Raw genomic sequence first — 21884 nt, 5'->3', positions numbered from 1 at the left:
TAGGCATAGAAGGATGTGCAGCAGAAAAAATGGAAGGAGCCTAAGTTGTTTAATGATATTATGCAGTCATCTTACCAATCCTACCACTGTACTTGTTCTTTTGAGAAAAGAAAAACACGAATTAATCTTATCTATGCCTATGTCTATTTCTATGTCTATATCATCTATATCTATACCTATACCTATACCTATACCTATACCTATACCTATACCTATACCTATACCTATATCTATATCTACATCTATATCTATATATCATCTATATCTATATCTATCTATATAAGTTTGTGATTTAATAACTTTTTTTCCTCAAGTAAAAGATCTACCATTGAACAAATTAAAAGCAACTAGGTCTAGAGTATCCATGAACAGGTTCTTGAATATTTCTGCCAATAAAATTATGGCAAGGAGAGACTACCTGTGTAACACAGATGATCCTGGATAATTACATAGAAACCCCGACCTAGCATTGGAAAACCATCATCATGCTTCTCAAAACAGTGTCCAACAGACACTAATGTCCCTAATGGGTTCTCTGTTGCTTTTTGCCATAAGAATTGATTTGACTTTGATAGGAACAGAAAAACATTCTAACAAAAAATCAGGTCATTGGAGAACAGCTGTATCTAAATTAATATTCAACACATCAAAAACATCTTGTTGATGCTCAAAGATAAAATGCTAATAATTTACTAATTTCCACTATTATACTCAGTCTCACCTTCCATCCATCTTTCATCCAGACAAGAGAGAGAAAATTAATTATAAATAAAACAGAAATTTAAAAATCTACAAAGTCACATTTGTTCTCATTAAGCAGTAATTCTCAAATTTGTAATTTTGAGTTTTGATACACATTTGGGCATTTCCTCTTCAGTCTTTCTCCAGCTTCTGGTTGTTTAGCCCATAAAAGAAATGAAGCCAGAGTAGGTCGAATGTGAGGCCAGTTGCACTTGATGACAGAGATAACAGGAAACTGAGTGGTGAGTCACCAGGTTTGTCTTTCAGCTCCAAGGGTGAACATTGGGACTTTTCTATGTTACCTGCAATGGCTCTTAAGATGTGGGCTTTCTCTTAGCTGCTGTATGGGCTGTAGGACTTTGTGCAGAAGCTGGAAAATGTGAGAGGTGAAAAGAAGTAGACCATCCATTTAACTCCTGAGAAACCATAAATAATCATCTCTCAGTAATATTATACAACTTAAAAGTTGAAAAAACATTTATTTCTGTGGTTCAAAAAAATGGCAGCATAGCCTTTTAAAGAAAAGCATATCACAGAATTCCACTATCTAAAACTGACAACAGTCAATAAAAATGGAGCTCCTCTGATCAAAATTTGAAAGGAATAACAAAGCCTGATGTTACTGAATCTTTCCCACTTCTCCTCAAGCAGCTCATTTGGTTCTCCCAGAAAGCTCTGAGTTCTACATACCTTCAGAATGAACAGAACACAGTTTGGTAGTTTCTTGCCTGCTTTACATCCTTTCACCTCCTTCTACCATTTTACAACTTGGTTGTTGGAAGAGGAAGTTGAGACTAGAGAATTTCAGTAATTTCCCCATGGTTACACTATTGGAGGGAAAAGTGAATCTAGACTATTGGTCTATGGATTTTTGTTTTTGTTTTCATAATACAGCACTGTCTGGATACAAAAGGAATAATTCTTAACACCATTTCAAACTGCTTTCCAAATAATTTCCCATCTGAATATATTAAACTGCAAAGAAAGTGGAATTTCTCACACAATTCTGATTTCTTCAGAAATTAAAGAAACTCATGGCTAATCACTAAAGGAGTAATTCAGGGACGTGATCTTAGATTGCATGAAAACTCAAGCATGGACAGTTCAACCAATCAGAATATTTTTATTTAACATCAATTCTGTGCCCAGGATTCTGGAAGATATAATAAAAGAAGCATAAAAAGTGGTACCTGCTCTGAATAAACTATTTTGTTAGGCAGACTGTGTGTGTGTGTGTGTGTGTGTGTGTGTGTGTGTGTGTGTGTGTGTGTTGTGTATATGTTTAGAAGACAGGCATCAATTGAATTGTGTAGAATTTAATAACTTTATTGTAGTTGATAAAAGGGAAGAAGACGATCATATTTCCTTACTTATCAATTAAAAAATGAGAGTGTATGGGTGTCTGTGTGTGTGAGAGAGAGACAGAGAGAGACAGAGAGAGAGAGAGAGAGAGAGAGAGAGAGAGAGAGAGAGAGAGAGAGAAAGCGAGAGATTGATTTTGGAATTTGGTTTTTGGTCTTTGAGGCTATCAGCAGGTTGATGGATCTATGGCTGTTCAAAATCTACTGACATGTCATATTCCTGGAAAGCAGAAGCCAAGAATTTTGCAGAGAAAGATGGATATCATGGGGTAAAATAGATTTTATATGAAAAGAGAATGTAAAAATGGAACCAGGAGCTAAGAATGTTCTAAGTACTATATTTCCTGAAGTTAGACTCTGTAAAATTTCCTTCAAAACTTTAGAGTCTTTTTCTAAGCTGTGTGGAGGGTTTAAGTTGTGTTCAATTAAACTTTTCTAGAATAAGACCAAGTAAATTGTTACAAATTGCATAGTAGAGTGTATAGTACATAGAAAGCAAAACATTATATATATATATATATATATATATATATATATATATATATATACACACATACACACATCTATACACATCATATATATATCATTATTATGTTAAAATATTACAATTTCTGGTACCCAGCATTCCACATGGTCAAAGTCATAAAAACAAAAAAGCAAAGGTGCTGCACTTTTCAATATGTTATGTAAAGAAAAAAAACACTGAGTGGAATTCAGGAGCTGGGAGCCATGGTCCCATTTCTTTTACCAAGTGTTTAATCGCCCATGGGTAAGACATAAAGAGGTCTCACTTTTCTTTTCTGATGACAAAGGAGAAGATAAGTGATGTCAAAGATGTCTTCTATCTTTCAATTTATGTAACTCTGGAGTCGAATCAAAGGCCTGGTATAATCTGCAAATATTTTTAATATTTCTCCTGTGAAATCCTCTATGCATAAATTCATGAATTCAAAATAAGGAAAAACAATTTTATTTCTCTATTAGCTTTCCAAACTTATACTGTATGTGCAAACTCATTTCAGAGATTTCCAAATAATGATCACTGATTAAGAGAAAAGGGAATTTTAGTTTTTAAATCATATAAAATGTGGGAAGATATATGCTTGTTTTCCTTGACATTAACCAGGTTTTAATTCCATCTGAAAAGTTGACCTCACACAGGTTTAATCTTAAATATATGTATTATTGAGAATGGATCTGCTTTTATAGTTGATAGACAATATGATTGTATTCTGATGAAAGTGACATTTAAATTTAGTTTCCCAGACCCAGTGTGCCCATCGAAACCTCACCGATGGAAGAGGGGAAAAATGTCAGAGAACTTCATACACTTGGATTTGTTTCTGCTGCCTACACTTTTCTCTTGATACCTTCTTCTTGGCATGCCTCTAGTGCTTCATAAGGAAAACATGTTGCAAAACAATGTATTAGAGAATTGTGCAATATTTTAATATATTTTAAAAGGGAACAACACCTTTCTCTGCTTTCCTACTGCTGACCTCTCCAACCATGTATTTATCTTATCCCCTTCCCTTGATTCCTCAGGACACTGTAGTGTTTTCTTGGCAGAATAAAAGCAAAAAAAATAAAAAATAATAAAAAAATAACAAAAAATTCTTGTTGCTTTGATAGACTTAGATTTTTCACCATGCCCCTTTCAACAGCAGTTCACAGACTCACAACATAAAGATTGACGTTGAGTATTTTGAGCAAAAACAAGGAAAAACAAGAAGCTGAGGTCTCTTACATGTCACAGTGATTTTAAAATTGCCCATCACTTGGTACCCATGTCTTCTTCTCCAAGGTGACATTATAGGGGTTTGTCTTCTAGTATAAGCATATAAGCCTAGGACAAGTGATTTGTATGGTGTTAGCGGTTGGAATTGTTACAGCCTGTAAATCACATAACATATAAGGGCTTCTGAAATAAAAAAAATAATAATAATATTTTATTTGTTCAATAACTTTTGTTTGGAAGAAACAAATTCAAAATGAAACAAAATGATTTAATCTGGCAACATGCTGGTTCCTCTTGGATTCATGTATTGCTCAGTAATGATTTCATGATTCCCTTCTTATTCTCCATTGTGGTGGTTAATTTTATGTGTCAACTTAACTGGGCTAAGAGATGCCCAGATCACTGGTAAAAATTATTTCTGCGGGTATCTGTGAGAATGTTTTTGAAGGAGGTTAGTATTTGATTCAGTAGACTGAGTACAGAAGACTGCCCTTATCAATGTGGGTGGGCATCATCCAAGGCTTGAATGAAACAAAAAAGCTCAGGAAGGGTGAATTCTCTCTCTCTTCTTGAGCTGGGATTTCTATTTTTTCCTGCCTTCGTCCTGGGACCTTCAAACTCCAGAATTTGTAGTATCAGCAACTTCCCCTCCCCCACACCTCTCCGTCTGTATTTCTCAGGCTTGGGCTGAGTTACACAAATGACGTTCCTGGTTCTCCAACTTTCAGATAGCAGGTCATAGTACTTATAGGCTTCTTTAATCAGGTGAGTCAATTCCTATAACCTCTTCTAATATATGTCCATATATGTGCTATCCGTTCATTTTCTCTGGAGAACCAGACTCATAATACACTCATCATTGTCCTCTTTTCTGGGTCTCGGATATAAAATCCACATGCATTTATCCATTTTCAACAACATTGTTTTTGAAAAGAAAATTATGTTAGATTTCTGTGGGATATTAATCTCATTTAAACTTCATCAAAAACCACAAGGTCAACACTAAAATTTCCTAAGGATGTGTTGTCTTTTTCTGCAATAGAAAATATTATGGATATTCTAAGCCCAGTTTAGTAAAAATGCAAATATGCTCTTTCTGATCAATTTTCCAGCATCCTTATGATTGTGACAAGTGGCCTCAAACTATGTTGGTTTTTATAGCAGTTTCTGAACCAAATGCCTTAGATAATGGACATCAGAGAAATGACACTGTAGTGACATGATCCCTTACCAGAGCAGTAGCACTCGACATGAGAAGACTTCAGTCTGGCCCCTGAGACTGAAGAAACATCATCACTGTTATAATTGTGAAACAAGAGTTAAAGGAAGTTTAATTCCCTTCTAGAATTAAAAAGCATGCCAATCCAAATGACAAATGGAATGGACTATGGTACAAACTGTGGGCTCCCATTACTGGAAGTATGCAGACAACAGATGGACACTAATCTCGGGTAATCCTGTGCTGAATGGGAGATGCACCAGGTGAGCCGGAGGCCCCTTCTAATACTGAGATTCCACGGGTCTAGTGTCCATGTGATGAGGGCGTTAAAAATAGGACTGAGAGAAGACGCAATGCTATTCCCTCAGTGTCCTTTCAATTTCTCTGTACCTGACGGCTCCCTGGAAAGGCAGCCTCTCTTACCAATAGATATGCTAAATTGAACTGCTATGTCTAATCTCATCTGTAATTGCCTAACCTATTTTCCAAGTTTGTTTCTATAGTATTATAGGCATCATTTAAAACCCATTAATAATTGTGACCATTAACTATGTTTTCAAGTGTTTGGAGGCACAGTGTTAGGGATCAGGCACGTGAAGAGGCTGGAGACTGGGACAGAGAATATGAATTGCACTCAGTTTGTGGCAGACGGGAAGAACACAGGAGATTATTCCCCAGTTTAGTTGATTTTTACCTGATGATTTACAAGGTATGTAAATTAGAAGACAACCACAGAAGGTACATTTAATGACATCTTAATGCATCACAGAATTTACGACAAGGCATGAAGCTTGTGCACTCAACCATTGGAAGCAGATGCTGCCATAATTCTACTTAATACTTAGAAGGAAAGTAAAGCATATTGTTTCTTGTACAAATGTTTATGAAACATTAATAAGAATAATACGCACCATTCAATGCTGAACATATAATCTGAAATCCTTTCCTATAAATATTTATAAAGGAGGCATTTTTGTTCTCAATGTAAATTGATTTTAAACTCAGATTCTGAAATGCTGCATGGTTTTCTTTCTCTGGGTATATATTTAACTAGAATAAGACTAACTGACTCATAGTTCAGTACCACTTTTTATTGTACCTACTTAGTGAGAGCCTAAAGAGATGGCTTTGAATCAATTCATAAAATATACTCTCGACTATAATAGCTCAGCTAGTGGCTCAGAAATGGGACTTTTACCACTGTGTTAGCTAGTAACTACTTACTGTTTTGGGAAGAATTAATGAGCTTCATTAAGTTCAAGGCAGTGCTCAGTTTCTAAACTATGTGGTAATACTTGGTATTTATAATATAAATAACTAAAAATATGACTTTTCCATCAAATGTTTGCTTGGTTATTCACAAAGACCAATTACGGGTATTAAAGGAGCTAGAATATATTTGAGAAAAAAGCTCCATACTCCTTTATTACAGTACATTTGATTCACTGTTCAAAATACTCTGGTTCTTCACCACTAATTACAGTTGCAAGGCTTTTTGTCACACCATTTTCTTTCTGTCAGTATCTTCCATTTGCAGTTGGATTATGTTTCTTTTAATGACTTTTACTAGCCAATGTATGGTTTTGTATTTTCCCCCCTCCACTCCCCTTAATGGGGGAACCATTTTGGAGAAATAGGATACTTATACTGTGATTTCCTTCCAGTTAAAATGACCCTAATTGCTAATTGCTCTTCAACATTTCAGTACTGTCTATCCTTAGCTTCCTGAGTTTGGTTGAAAATGTCAAGAATATGAAATGAATCATTTTTATAACTTTATTTGTGTAAGTATTTAAATATGCAGTAAGTCTATACATATGGCAAATTTAGCTTTCTCAAGCAATACAGTGAATTTATTGAAGAGCTTTAGACAAAACGTGAGCATTGGGAAAAGTGAAAAGGACTTTATGGTCCAAAGAATATCCCACAGCAACTAAGCGGAGAAAAGACAGATTAAATGTGGTTATGTGCTATGCATCGGAGTGATTTAAAAACAAAATGCTGAATTTGCCACATTAATACCACTTAAATAGGCCTAATCCATTTTAACACAATATGTTTGGCCATTTAAATTGGCATTGAGACGTTTGATCATAGCATAATGATGTCTGCACTCTTTAATCCATTAGTTTATGTCTTATTTAAAAACTCTGGAGTTTGTAACATCTTCTCTGACCTTTCCGTTTATCTTGGATTTCCAAATACTGCTATATACACTATACGTCCAAATCTAAAGAGATCTATATCAAGTATTAGAAAACTATGATGTACCTTAGGATATTTAAAAAGCTATTTTTGACCCACTCTGTCTACTAACTACCAGAAATTGAGATACTGTAAAACAGAATTGGTAAAAAGTTTCTTCTTTTTCTATTTTCATGTACCTACTTTATATGAACTTACTCAACATGTTGCAAACTTTTAACATATTTTATCTCAATTATATCTAGATCCCTCTGTGAAATAAATGTTAGTGCCAAAGTAAATCAGTACTAAAGAACATTGGTATGTAAGCAGATATTAGTTCTGTTTGGAACCAATTAGGATAAATTAAATTTGTAGTAGAAAATACCAATGGTTATTTCAAAGTATCAATTGCTATTATAAAATAAAGGTTTAATAAATGTTTGAGTTTCATATATATCACAAACCTTGTCTTGGAGTTGGGAAGAGAAAGAATGGTAAGTGATAAATATATTCTACAACCCATTTAATAAAAACAGCTGGAAGCAGAGATGATGGTTTAAATGAGCTTTGGAGCGAGCCTAGGTTAACTACGTTACTGAGCCTAATTGTGGTCTAGGTTTACGTAAAAAGTTGTAAATGTCATTTTCCTAAAGGCCTTTTCTTACAATCCCCTCATTAGCCTCTACATTAACAACATTACCAGGCGGCTGGGTCTGGTTTATTGCCCAGGCTCGAACCCCTTGCAAGTCCCTGCTTATTCACACATACTGGACCATGTGACTCCAACAGTCACTAAGATACACTCCTCCTCTCCTCTACTACCTTCATCATCATTTGTGGTCTGAGGTGAGACAAACCCATCCTCTAGCTATCATGCCCACTTCATCCTGAGAATGTCCTCTCTTTGCTGTTCTCACCTGGAGTCTGGAAGGGTCCAAAATAGCAATGGTAGCAGTGGGAGGGAAACAAGCAATTTTATATTCTAGTATATTTAATATTCATCACATTTGGAGAGGTCAGAGAAAAAAGCTTAGAAAGGTTAAGTATTTTGCCCAAAGTCACACAACTATGAAGCAATACAGCTGGTGTTGGAATCAGTTTCTGATTTCAAAGCCCCTTTTTCCATACTGGATAACAGTGATGGCAGCATTAATGTGTGTTCTTCATTAATATGTGTTCATTCAAATATGTGTTCTTACATGTGAAATTATAATATTTTCCCAAGGCTGTTACCATATCTACTAGGATTTCTGGTTCCATGTAGGATGGGTCAAAGACTATCAGGGCAGTGTACCATTTAATTTGCTAATAGATTATGAACGAAGCCTAACATCTTCAATTAGTCTCTGGAATGGACTGTCTAAGTGAAAATGTAAATCTTTTTCAAAGATAGTCTTAAATGGATATTGTTGAAATATGAAATCCAACAATCAATGTTCTGTGGGCAAAACTTATCAATCACTTCTCTAAGAGTTTATTTTCTCTGACAACTTACCTTTACACTTGAAATTGGCATGTGAACAGGAGAGAAAGGGAGAGAGAGAGAGAGAGAGAGAGAGAGAGAGAGAGAGAGAGAGAGAGAGAGAGAATTTCCAGGAGTAATAAAGGAATAAATGATTCTAGGGGAATGCTTGAGGAGATGTCAAACTGAAATTATAGATTGCTGGGACTGCTATTCTTGTAACTTATTTTCCTGGATATACCCTTTGACATGCTTTCATAAATATATATTTTTTTGTCTCACCAAATGAAGTTCAAATTCCTGAAGCTTGGAGGGCAGACAAAATGTTTTATTACCATTATATCCCCACTGTTTCACATTTAGTTGTTGCTTAGAATATTTACTGAATAAATGAATATGAATGAAAGACTACACTTTAACTCTTGCATATTTTATGTTACCCCATATTTGCTTGAGTATGAATTGTCAGTTTTCTTTGAATCATGAATATAAGGAAGAATAATAAACTCTATAAAGCAGAGATATATTAATTAGAAAAAAGTCCTTAAAATACGTTTATAAATTTGCATGTATGTGTGCAAGAGTATGTGAGTTACAAGTATGTGTGTATTTTAGTGTTTATAGTTATATGTCCTAAACAGTGTGCATTCAATGTACATTTTTTTCGTAACTCATTTGATTAACAACATTAACATTATGCTTTTATAATCAGCTATAATGTATAGGTGATCTACAACTAACTCTGACCCTTAGGGATTTGAATAGAAAACTCCTGGATTCTATTTTGTCATTGCAATGGTTGGTAAAGGTGACAAAGGTGATACAAAAGGGTTAGAAACCCTGGGCAATATCAACTGCTAATGGTGATAAGACAGGCAAGACCATCATTCCTGGTTGGAATGCCTTCAATGCTGGATTTGTGCAGGGATGCTTACGTTTTATGCTTTACTTGTATCACAGTTAAACAACTTTTATTATTGAAATTCTAACCACTAATTACTGTTTTATATTGAAACAATGTCTTTCAAATTTTTTATAAACACAATATTTGTTAAAAATGCAGTATACTTTTAAAATCCACCAGGCTAGGAACTTCTGATTCTGGATCAAAATAGAATAAATTTACTTCTTAGTGCTCCTGATCAGACTGCTGAAAACACTGGAGATAATATATAAAACACATAAGAAAACTTTGAAAAATAGTGAGAGGAGGGCAGATCAACTAGGAACCTTGGGGTCTAAAGAATGATTCAATGAAAGTTCTAAGGATTTTCTTTTGGGCTTATACATTGAGGACTGGTAACTGAAGAGGCCAGAAACTGGGAAATACCAAAAGGAGCATACCAAAAAATCAAATTAAAAAAAACAAAAACCAATTAAACAATAAAAATCATCTTGATCTAGTCAAAAGACCTGGGATGTTTTAAACTAGCAGGAGAGAAAACTTTTCAACCATAAGTCCCTTATTCCAGTCAAACACCATGGATGAAATCCACGCCCCAACTCACCCCTGCCAGCAATAGCTGAGTGGAGAGTATAGATGTGAACCATCACTGTCTATAATAAACACTACCTCTCACACCTCTTTCCCTCCTCCTCCCACTCCCACCAGAGTGGGATAAGAGAAGACTAAATGGGAAGCTGGGACTTTCATCCCTGCCAAGTGACAACGAGCTTCTCCACCCCAACAGTGTCGGTGTAGGCCTCATGGGGAACCTAGACTTGCACTCCCATGCCACACTGCTCCCCCTTTCTCTGCTGGCACAGTCAGAAGAGGCCCACTAAAACAGAAGATTTATATACCTAGAGTCTAACAATATAATATTCAAAATATCCAGGATAAAATCAAAACTCATTGTCATGATAAGCACCAAAAACTATCAGCTTGAATGGAAAAAAAAAGACCATTAACAGATATCAACGCGGAGATGACACAGATGCTAGAATTATCTGATAAAGATTTTAAAGTAGCTACCATAAAGAGATTTCAAAGAGCAAGTATGAATTTGTTTTAAACACATTAAAACATGAAGTATATAAAAAAAGAAATAGAAAATAAAAAACAAACAAATGGAAATTTTAGAACCAAAAATATGATAACAAAAACCCACCCTGAATGAATGAGCTCAACATAATGTAAAGGGCAGAGGAAAGAATCAGGGAACTTGAAGATCAAACAATATAAATGACTTAGTATGAACAAGAGACAAATAATGGACTGAAAAAAACAAAACAAAAAGAAACTCTAGGATATGTAGGACTATAAGAAGAAATCCGACATTCATGTTATCACTCTTTATTAGAAAAAAGAGTGAAAAAAGTGTGGCTGAAAAATTATTCAAAGAAATAATGGCTGAAAATTTTCCAAATTTGGCAAAAGGCATACACCTGCAGATTCAAGAAGATGAGTGAACCAGAGACAATAGAAACCCAAAGAGAGCCATGTCAAAACAAATCACAATTAAGTTTCTGAAAACGAAAGACAAAGAAAAAATCATGAAAGAAACACAAGGGAAACCATGTACATATAGTAGAAAAATAATTAGAATGCTCTAGACTTGTATATCCAGTGAAATATCTTTCAGAAATGACAAGGAAACCAAAATATTCTTAAGTGAAGCAAAACCATGAGAAGTGGTCACCAGCATATCTGCCCTAAAACAATAGTTCAGAAAGTTCTTGAAACAGAATGGGGTAGGATTTAAAAACCAAGCAAACAAAAGCAAAACTTGGAGCCTGAAGAAAGAAAGAACAACTGAAAGAGAAAAAATGTGGGTAAATACAATAAACTTTCCTTCTTCTCATGTTTTATGTGTTATATTATATGTGTTAATTATAATGTGTTTGGTGTAAAATATATATATGTTAATTATAATTTGTTTGGTGTAGTTTTCTATGTAGAGAAACTATTTAAGACATAAACTGAAAATGGTAAAGAAACTTAAAGGAAGGTAAGGTTTCTTTGTGGTGATGGAACTGTTCTATATCTTGATTTTGGTGGTTACATGAATCTACATATGTGATAAAATGGCAGAAAACCATACACATACATTACGCCAATCTCAACTTCCTGATTTTGCTCTTGTGCTATAGTTATGTAAAACGTGACCACTAGGGAAAAGGGTGAAGGATACACAGAACCTCTTTTTACTACTTTGGAACATTATGTGAATCTATAATTATTACAAAAAAAGAAAGATAATTGAAGACAGGCTGTACATCTACTTTGTTATATTGTTATATATATCATATACATACATTCATATATGTATTTTATAAATACATTCCATATATTGTATACAAAGACCTGTTCAGTACTGTTCACTTACTACGGCTCACATTCAGACTTGGTCCTGAACCAGCACTGGATCTATGGAGATCAGAGCCTTGAGATATGATACAGGACATTTTTTGTATCATTCAGTCTGATCTTTACATACATAAGATGTCAGTATGAATGGGAAAATTTCCAAGTCAGTATTTAATCAACTGAACTATCTCTTTGTCACTTCACACAAAGCATTAATTTGGTTAACATTACTATTTTATATGCAATATCATTGCATATTAATCTATTAGGTTAAAGTAATGTGGGTAAAAATAAATAAAGTGGGTAGAAATATCTATTATAAAGATACTTATAAGGGTACTAATAGTTTTTAAATATCTACTATGTGCCATGTGCTTTAAATATACCATCTCATTAAAATCACAATTGTGTTGCAGTGTGGATATTACTATTTTTTCAGTCTTTTTATCAGAGATAAAGATGAAGCTTAGAATACTTAAATAACATACCCAGGATTACGTAACTAGTTAGTGATCAAAAGCAATATTTAAACCTAAGTTTGTATCAGGCAACCTACAATCAGGAAAATAGAAAACATAATAGGGATTTCAAACAGAAAAGATTAACACAGGGAATCAGTTTTGCAGGTTTTTGAAAACGGAAAAAACAAAAGTTGGAATGTAGGTTAATTCAGAAACTATGAGAAGTAGCTATAACCTGAAAGGCTGGGGGAACATAAGGGAAGAAGTGTTGGTACCAGAACCTTGGAGCTCAGAGGAGAAGCCCCCACCTTTGGTGACCAATGATCCACAAGCAATGTGAGAATAAGAAGTTAGTGAGAGTGAGAGAGAGACAGTGAGAGAGAGAGAGAGAAAGAGAGAGAGAGAGAGAGAGAGAGAGAAAGAGAGAGAGAGAGAGAGAGAGAGAGAGAGAGAGAGAGAGAGACAGTGAGAGAGAGAGAGAGAAAGAGAGAGAGAGAGAGAGAGAGAGAGAGAGAGAGAGAGAGAGAGAAAGAGAAAGTTGACTATGATTGTCCCTATCCTCCTGATTTCTCCGTCCTCTCCCAGCAGTACTTCCTATTGATCACACTCAAAGAGTAACCAAGTGGAAAAACACACTGGGAAACATAGTTTGCAGACCCCCAGGGCAGAGAGGGGTGAGGGGATAAAAAGAAGAGTTGAGACACAATAATACAAAATTGGTATAGACTAATTTTTTGGGATTCATAATATTTATACTGGACTAGGCTCTGTTCAAACCAGGAACTACACACACATACTTACAACTTGAAAACTAAAGGCTGAATTTCTTCATTACATTTTCTAATTTCTGAGAGTTTTAAAACTATGTAACATATAATTTAGTCTTTTTTTTTGTTACTTTTCCTTATTAGGCCTCCAGAAATATGAAGGCATGCAATTTTACTGTCATATTTAAGCAGTTGTGAAAAAATCATTACCATTAATAATTCCAACCTTTGAGATGACCCAAAGACAAAAAAATGCTGACCTGCTTCACTTTCATTTCATAGATCTCTGGTTGGCATTCCATTTGCTAATAAGGCCTAGGTCTCAGGTAAAGTTCCTTAATGGGCAAGCTAGCATCACTGCCCTTATGTCCACAGATGATTTTCCTCAAGTTAGACATATTAACAGATGCTGTTGTGTATCGGAAACACCCTGGTGGTTGACAGTGTCATTGCAAAACTCACTGGTAGCATTGGTAGAAGCTGTTGGGCCTGAAGATTAGTAAATATCTGAACACAAGAAGTACGCTCTTCTGCAGTGTCTACATTTAGTGAGAAAGAAATAACTAGTTGTCTTCTGGGGGGGAAAATGTTATTTGCTAAAAAGCTGACTCTTAGAGATGTCAATGAGGTTGACCAACTGGACACTTATCCTTTCTCCCCCCTATATATTTTGTTATCTTTTGGATCAACATTGATTGAATAAAAGTGAAAGAGTTTTGTATTGCTAAGTTTCTTCTGTAAAGAGCCAATGCTGTCAGGAGATACTTTGGATTCAGTAGATAATTCATAGGAAAATGAATAAGGTATTACATAGAAGGATGGGTTGGATTTTATACCTGGGAAGTGTACACTTAACATTTATATGAATCACTAAGAAGGAGAAATTAAATGGATAAAAATTCAATTGCATTTTCAACAGCAGAAAGAGAAAAATGAGCAGTCCATTTTAGCATCATAAGACTAGCAGGTTTATCATTAACAGTGTTGGATGCATGATATGTAGTAAGTGAAGATAATTTGGTAGGAGAAAAACTTGTCTATGACTTTTGCTTTTTTTTTTTTTTTTCACCTGCCAATATTTTTTATTGAGGTACAATTGACATATAACATTGTATTATGGGATTGCAGATTGGTGCAGCCTCTATGGAAAACAGTATGGAGGTATCTCAGAAATCTGAAAATGGAACTACCCTATGATCCAGTAATTCCACTCCTAGGCATCTATCCGGAGAAATCCAAAACTCCAATTCAAAAATCTGTATGCACTCCTATGTTTCTTGCAGAACTATACACAATAGCCAAGACATGGAAACAACCGAAATGCCCATCGGTAGATGACTGGATTGAGAAGCTGTGGTACATTTATACAATGGAGTATTATGCAGCCATAAAGAAAAAAAGAAATCTTACCATTTGCAGCAACATGGATGGATCTAGAGAACATTATGTTAAGTGAAATAAGTCAGAAAGAGAAAGACAAGTATCATATGATCTCACTTATATGTGGAATCTAAAGAAAAGAATAAGTGAATGAACTAATCAGAAACAGTTTTGGGGACAAAGAGGAAAAACTGAGGGTTATTAGATGGGCGGGGGGGGTGGGGATGAGGGGAAAGGTGAGGGGATTAGAAAACAGTCGGTAACCACAAAATGGCCTCAGGGTTTTTGAAAAATAATTTGGGGAACGTAATAAAAAAACAAAAACAAAAACAAACAAACAGAAAAAAACATTGTATTAGTTTTAGATGTACAACATAATGATTTGATATTTGAATATACTGTGAAATGATCACAAGTCTAGTTAACATCTGTCAGCAAACATGTATTTTTTTCTTGTGATGAGCATTTTTAAGATCAACTCTCTCAGCAACTTTGAAATATGCAATTATTAACTATAGTTATAGTATTATTAACTATAGTCACAATGTTGTATATGACATTCCCATGACTTACTTATTTTATAAATGGAAGTTTGTATCTTTTGACCCCTTTCACCCATTTCTCCACCCCTCACACCCACGCCTCTGGCAACCGCCAATCTGTTCCCTGTATCTAGGAGCTTTTTCCTTAGATTCCACATGCAAGTGAGATCATACGGTATTTGTCTTTCTCTGTCTGACTTATTTCACTTAGTATAATGCCCTCAAGGTCCATCCATGTTGTTGCAAATGGCAAGGTTTCCTTCCTTTTTTTAATGGGTGGATAATATTCAAGTGTGTGTGTTTGTGTGTGTGTGCCCCATTTTCTTTATCCATTTATCCATCAATAGATACTTACATTGTTTCCATTCTGACTTTTGCTTTTAAAACTATAATGCCCAAATGTCCATGGTAGCAACATATAATGGGAGATCTGGTTCTACCTATGCATTTCTAGACTGACTTTGATCTTATAAACATGATTACTTATGAGAACTTGAGCAACATCTGACCAATAACTTGGAGTATGTGAGTGGTTTCCAAAAGACAGTATCAATTAGTAGGTCATAAAATAAATGTAATGATTTAGTAAAGCTGGATTACCAGTTTTATAATGAAATTTAATAAAATGGGATAGAATAGGACAAGGCAGGGTTAAGATAGGTTAGAATAAGACAGGATGGAATGGAATGAAATGAAAAGGAATGGAGTGAAATAGAATTGAAAGTAATAGAATGGGGTAAAACGGGATAGAATAGAATAGAATAGAATAGAATAGAATAGAATAGAATAGAATAGAATAGAATAGAATAGAATAGAATAGAATAGAATTAGAGTAGACCGGGGGTAAATAATATTTGGTGAAATGTTTACTTTGGTTGTATATATCGGTGGTGTGTGTGTGAGAGTGTGTGTGTGTGTGTGTGTGTGTGTGTGTGTGTGTGGTCTTAATATGAACTGTACTTCTCATTATAAGTTGTAGTAAAAAATGTCTGAATCTGAAAAATACAATGAAAGAGACCTAACTGAAACAATTCTGTTCTTCCTTGTTGCCTACATAAGTCAAACAACTCTGGCTAATTTTCTTCCTCTACTAAATAAAGGAAAAAAAGGAATGGACCCGGTGCTTGAAAATGTGAATTCTTCATAAAAACATCCAATTTGGTTTGGTCAATTGTTTCATTTTCTTCCTCTACTAAATATTATGATAGATGAAAGTAAGAATTTGAATCTGTTTCAAAACCTGAATATATATTTTTTATCACCCTGTAGGATCACTACCATTATAAATCATATAGGTCTGAAACTTATTTTATGTGGCAGTTTTTAGATTGTCTTTATATCCTAATCATACAGTATATAGATTATTGGTTATTTAGGATGGTGTAGGAATGTGGGCTGGGGTGCAGGAGACAGTTGTGATTGTTCCACAAGGCAGAAGACTGAATAATACTGACATAGTTGTGAGCTGTCAAGTTTTGTCGATTTGATTGTAAGTAGTAAGCAGACTGTTAGTCTTCAAATATTTCCTGCCTCCTAGTATTCATAACCTTATGCAATCCCATCCCCTTTAGTAACTTAATTCTCACTAATAGAATGTAGCAACATTGACGGATGTTCACTTCTATATTAGAAAACACTGTGATACTTGTCTTCCTAGCAGATTCTCAGTATTGCCATCTCAGCTTTCACAATGTGATGAAGAGGTTTGCCATGTGGAAGACGTCCACATGGGATGGTCTCTAGCCAACAGCCAGCAGGGAACTGAGGTCCCCCATTTTCCCAGGAATAGCTTTACAGGAACTGAATGCTGCCAATAACCAAGTGAGCTCAGAAGTAGATAATTCTCCAGTTGAACATTCAGATGACACCCTAGCTCTTGCCAATAACTCGATTGCAGTCTTTTGAGGGGTTCTTGAGGAGAAGACCCATTTATGCCATATTCTTGATTGCAGAAATTTTGAGTTAATAAAAGTGTTTTGTCTTAAGCAGCTAATCTGGGGGTTAATTTGCTACACACAGCCATTGATAACTAATGCATTGGTATATGCTCTCATTCTTAAACATGGGACATTGGCGTTGTCTGGAAATATTTTTGCTTTCCACAATTTGAGGGGTGCTATGGAAATCCAGTGGGTAGAGACCAAAGATGCTACTGAACATTCTACAATGCACAGGACAGCCTCCCAACACCAAAGACTTTTCTGACCCAAAATGTCAATAGTGCTGAAGTTGAGAGGCCCTGGTCTACAGCAGATTACAGTATAATTAGACCATAGATTTTAGATCTCATATTCCACACATTACTTTAAATATCTAGAACCTAAAGGGAAATTACTCCTAAATATTTTCCTGAAAATCTTGTAAAATCAATGGCATTTCAGTCATTTTTTTTTAAGAATCACAGTTTCTTTTTCTTTAGAAATGTCCCAGAAAGAAAATGATAAAATTTGTCTCCACCAAAATACTTTATATTCTTAGATATTTGTTTATTATTCTTAGACATTCTTAAACATATAATCTAGAAGTTGATAATTAAATATCCAAATGAGCTAGAAAAACTTTACATATTCATCTCACGGTGGTATGCCTGAAGAGCCAAATTCATCTTTCTCTATATTTGGTAAGTTATGCTCCCCTTCAGGCAAAAACTCATTATGCCAACTTAAATCTTACACTGAAATAGTTGACATACAATGAAAGGAGAGCCTAAAATCCTGGTGGGTGTGTCTGTAACTTCCCACACTCAAACTAAAGTGCTTCATGAATAAATCAACAGAGTCGTCAGAAAAGAAGGCTTACATTTTTCTACAAATGGAACTGTAACCAACTAGTACACAATGTGAATATCCAGTATGTTTCATTTACGACCCAATGTGTCAGAGAAACAGCATAGTTTGTTTTGCACGCAATCGATATATTTCTGGTACATAAAAAAGACCCAAATGGTAAGGAAATAAATACTGAAATGATTGTGCTTCTACTTTATTCAGAGCAATAACAAAATTACCATTTTTTTTAACGAAATGAGAATGACAGCTCCTCACACTAAAGCTATGAAATATCACATTCAATTACCATAAGCACACAGTCTCACGTATCCACATTCGAATCATCATCACAGAATGAGCTATGTGACCCCTTAGTCTTGACTGCACACCTAGCACTTCACTTTTGCTTACACAGACCAGGGGATACAGGTAAAAGATACTGTTGCCAGGGTTTGTTACTCTTCAAGCTCAGTCTTGTCCTAAACTTAATTAAACTAAAGAGAGCTGAAAGGCTGATTCAAGTCCACATTGTGGTTTTGTTTTGACCATGATCATGAGAAATTGTGACCGAACCACATAGAATTGAAAGGAGGTTGACATGTACAACATGCAGGGTGAAAGATATTGGCTCAATATCATCCCTTCTGATTACTACTCAAAATTCCAATGGCTCCTACTTCATATAAATTTTTTTAGTGTCTGTTCAGGTCCTCTGCCTATTAAATATATGTACTTTTGGCATTCAATATTATTTTATATTAGTTTCAGGTGTACAACATAGTAGTTATACATTTGTATAATTTACAAAGTGATCTAATACCAATAAGTCTAGTACTACCTGGTTCCATAGTTCTTAAAATATTACTGACTATATTCCCTATGCTGTACTTTACATCCCCACGACTATTTTGTAGCTACAAATTGTACTTCTTAATCCCTTCACATTTTTCCCCCAGCCCCCCCATCTCCTTCCCATCTGACAACTATCAGGTTGTTTTCTGTTTTCTATGAGACTGTTTCTCGTTTGTTTCTTCATTTATTTTGTTCTTTAGGTTCCACATATAAGTGAGATCATATGGTATTTGTCTTTCTCTGTCTGACTTATTTCACTTAGCCTAATGCTCTCTAGATCTGTCCATGTTGTTGCAAATTGTACTGTACCCATTTTTAAACTGGAATGTTTTTTGTTTTGTTTTGTTTTGAATTGTATAATTCTTTACATATTTTGGATATTAACCATTTATCAGAAGTGGTGTCCGCAAATATTTTCTCCCATTTGTTTGGCTGCCTTTTTGTTTTGTTAATGGTTTCTTTTGCTGTACAGACCTTTTCAGTTTGATATAGTCCCATTCATTTATTTTTGTTTTTACTTCCCTTGCCTCTGAGGTCAAAATCCTCTCTAAGATCAAGGTCTTCAAGTTTAAGTATAGTACCTATGTTTTCTTCTATGTATTTTATTTTTTTAGGTGTTATATTTATGTCTTTGTTCCATTTTGAGTTTATTGTTGTGTATGGTGACAGACAGCAGTCTAGTTTCATTCTTTTGCATGTGACTTTCCAATTTTCCAGCATTTACTGAAGAGGCTTTCTTTGCTCCATTGTATGTTTTTGGCTCCTAGGTCAAAAATTATTTGCCCATATCTATGTGGGTTTATTTCTGGGCTCTGAATTCTGTTCCATTGGTATATGTGTCTGTTTTTTTTTTTTCCCAATGCCATTTTTATTGTCACTTTGCAGTATAATTTGAAGTCAAGGAGTGTAATGCCTCATTTTGTTCTTTTTTCTCGGGATTGTTTTGGCTATGAGGGGTCTTTTGTGGTTTCATACAAATATCATGATTTTTTGTTGTTGTTGTTCTACTTCTTTAAAAATGCCATTTGGGATTTTGATAGGGATTATATTTAAATTTGTATATTGCTTTGGGTAATATAGCTCCTTTAACTATGTTGATTTTTCCAATCCATGAACACAGAATATCTTTCCATTTGTTTATGTCTTCTTCAATTTTTTTAAATGAAATCTTGTAGTTTCCAGTGTATATGTCCTTCACATCATTTGTTAAGTTTATTCCTAGATATTTTATTCTTTTTGTTGCAGCTGAAGAAGGAATTATTTTTCATTTATTTTTCTGAAATTTCATTGTTAGTACATAGGAATACAATGGATTTTTGTACATTAATTTTTTATCCTGCTACTTTACTGTATTTGTTTATTGTTTCTAATAGTCGTTTGGTAGAGTTTTCTCCCAAGAAGGCATACAAATGGCCGACAGATATATAAAAAGATGCTCAACTTCACTGGTTATTAGGGAAGTACCAACCAAAACAACAATGAGATACCACCTCACACCTGCTAGAATGGCTATTACCAATGAGACAAGTAATAGGGAATGTTGGAGAGGTTGAGAGGATAAAGACACCCTCATATACTGCTGGTGGGAATGTAAATTGGTATAGTCATTATGGAAAACAGTATGGAGGTTCCTCAAAAAGTTAAGAATAGAATTACCATACAAGCCAGCAATCCCTCTTCTGGGTATCTACCTGAAAGTTTTGAAAAAATATTTCTTTGCAAAGATGTATGTGGTTTGCAGCATTATTCACAGTGGCGAAGACATAGAAACAACTGAAAATGTCCTTCAATAAATGACTGGATAAAGAAGACATGGTGCATATATCATGGAATACTACTCAGCCATAATTAAAAATGAAATACTGCCATTTGCGACAATAGGAATGGAACTTGGGAATATCATGCTAACAGAAGTAAGTCAGCCAGAAAAAGTCAAGCACCAAATGATTTCACTCATGTGGGGTATAAAACTGAAAGGAACAAATGAACAAACAAGACAAACAAACAGAAACACATAGACATCAGTATGATGGTTATCAGAGGGATAAGTGGGTGGGGGGATGTAGTAAACAGTAGAAGGGGTCAAATATATGGTGACAGAAAGAGATTTGACTTTAGGTGATGAACACACAATGTGATATATAAATGATATATTGTGGAATTGTGCACTTGAAACCTGTATTATTTTATTAACCATTGTCACCATAATAAATTTAATAAAATTTTAAAAAAATGGCATAAGGAAGAGATTACCAAGGAAGTTAGATTAGTGGTTAGGTTTGATGCTAGGGAAAGGGGGTGAATATTGATTTGGAGATGGCACAAGAGGGAGATTCTGGGGTTTTGCCAATGTTCAATTTCTGGACCATGGTGATGGTTTCATAAATATTTGCTTTGTGGTAACTCAAAAAAAAAAATTAGTGTCTGCCTTGCATTTAATAATTTCTCTCCAACTGCTTAAAAATATATATTTCTTGTACTTCCTATTCCTATTGTGAATTCTTTACTTCAGTCAAATTTAATCAGTGTATTTTCTCTTTCTTATGTCTGTGTCATAGCTCTTAGAATTCCCTCCATATGAACTAAGCTTTTCTCTTCCTGCACTAATTGCAACTGTCCTCAAAAGCCCAGTTAATATTTTACATCTTTAACGATGCCTTCTTAAATTTCCAACAAGAAGATAGTTCTTTCCTTCCTCTAAAATCACAAAATGTTTCAGTTCCCATTTTGTATTGAATTGCACGTCTGAATTATTTTTCCGTTTTTTCAATGCACAATGTTTACTATATTAAACACATGTAGTCACCAACCTAGACTCTAATGAAATGCAAGACACGTACTAAATTTGAAAATTCAGATCTTTGTTGCCCAATCGTTGAATCTGTATTTGTGATTTGACTTGTTTGCTCTGACTATTCCTAAGTGTATCACTTACTTTTTAGAAAAATAATATAAAACGTACAGATAACAGCACTGACATAATGAGCTAATTGACAGTGTTCTCTAGAAAGCTACTCAATATCTAAATCAAACTTTAGTCTGGCACTATCAAATAAACATACTCATCTTCCTTATTTCTTTCCTTGGTAGTGAGAC

Source organism: Rhinolophus hipposideros, assembly GCF_964194185.1.
Source record: "Rhinolophus hipposideros genome assembly, chromosome: 1".
NCBI lineage: Eukaryota > Metazoa > Chordata > Mammalia > Chiroptera > Rhinolophidae > Rhinolophus > Rhinolophus hipposideros.
Note: the sequence above shows the minus strand (reverse complement) of the source record.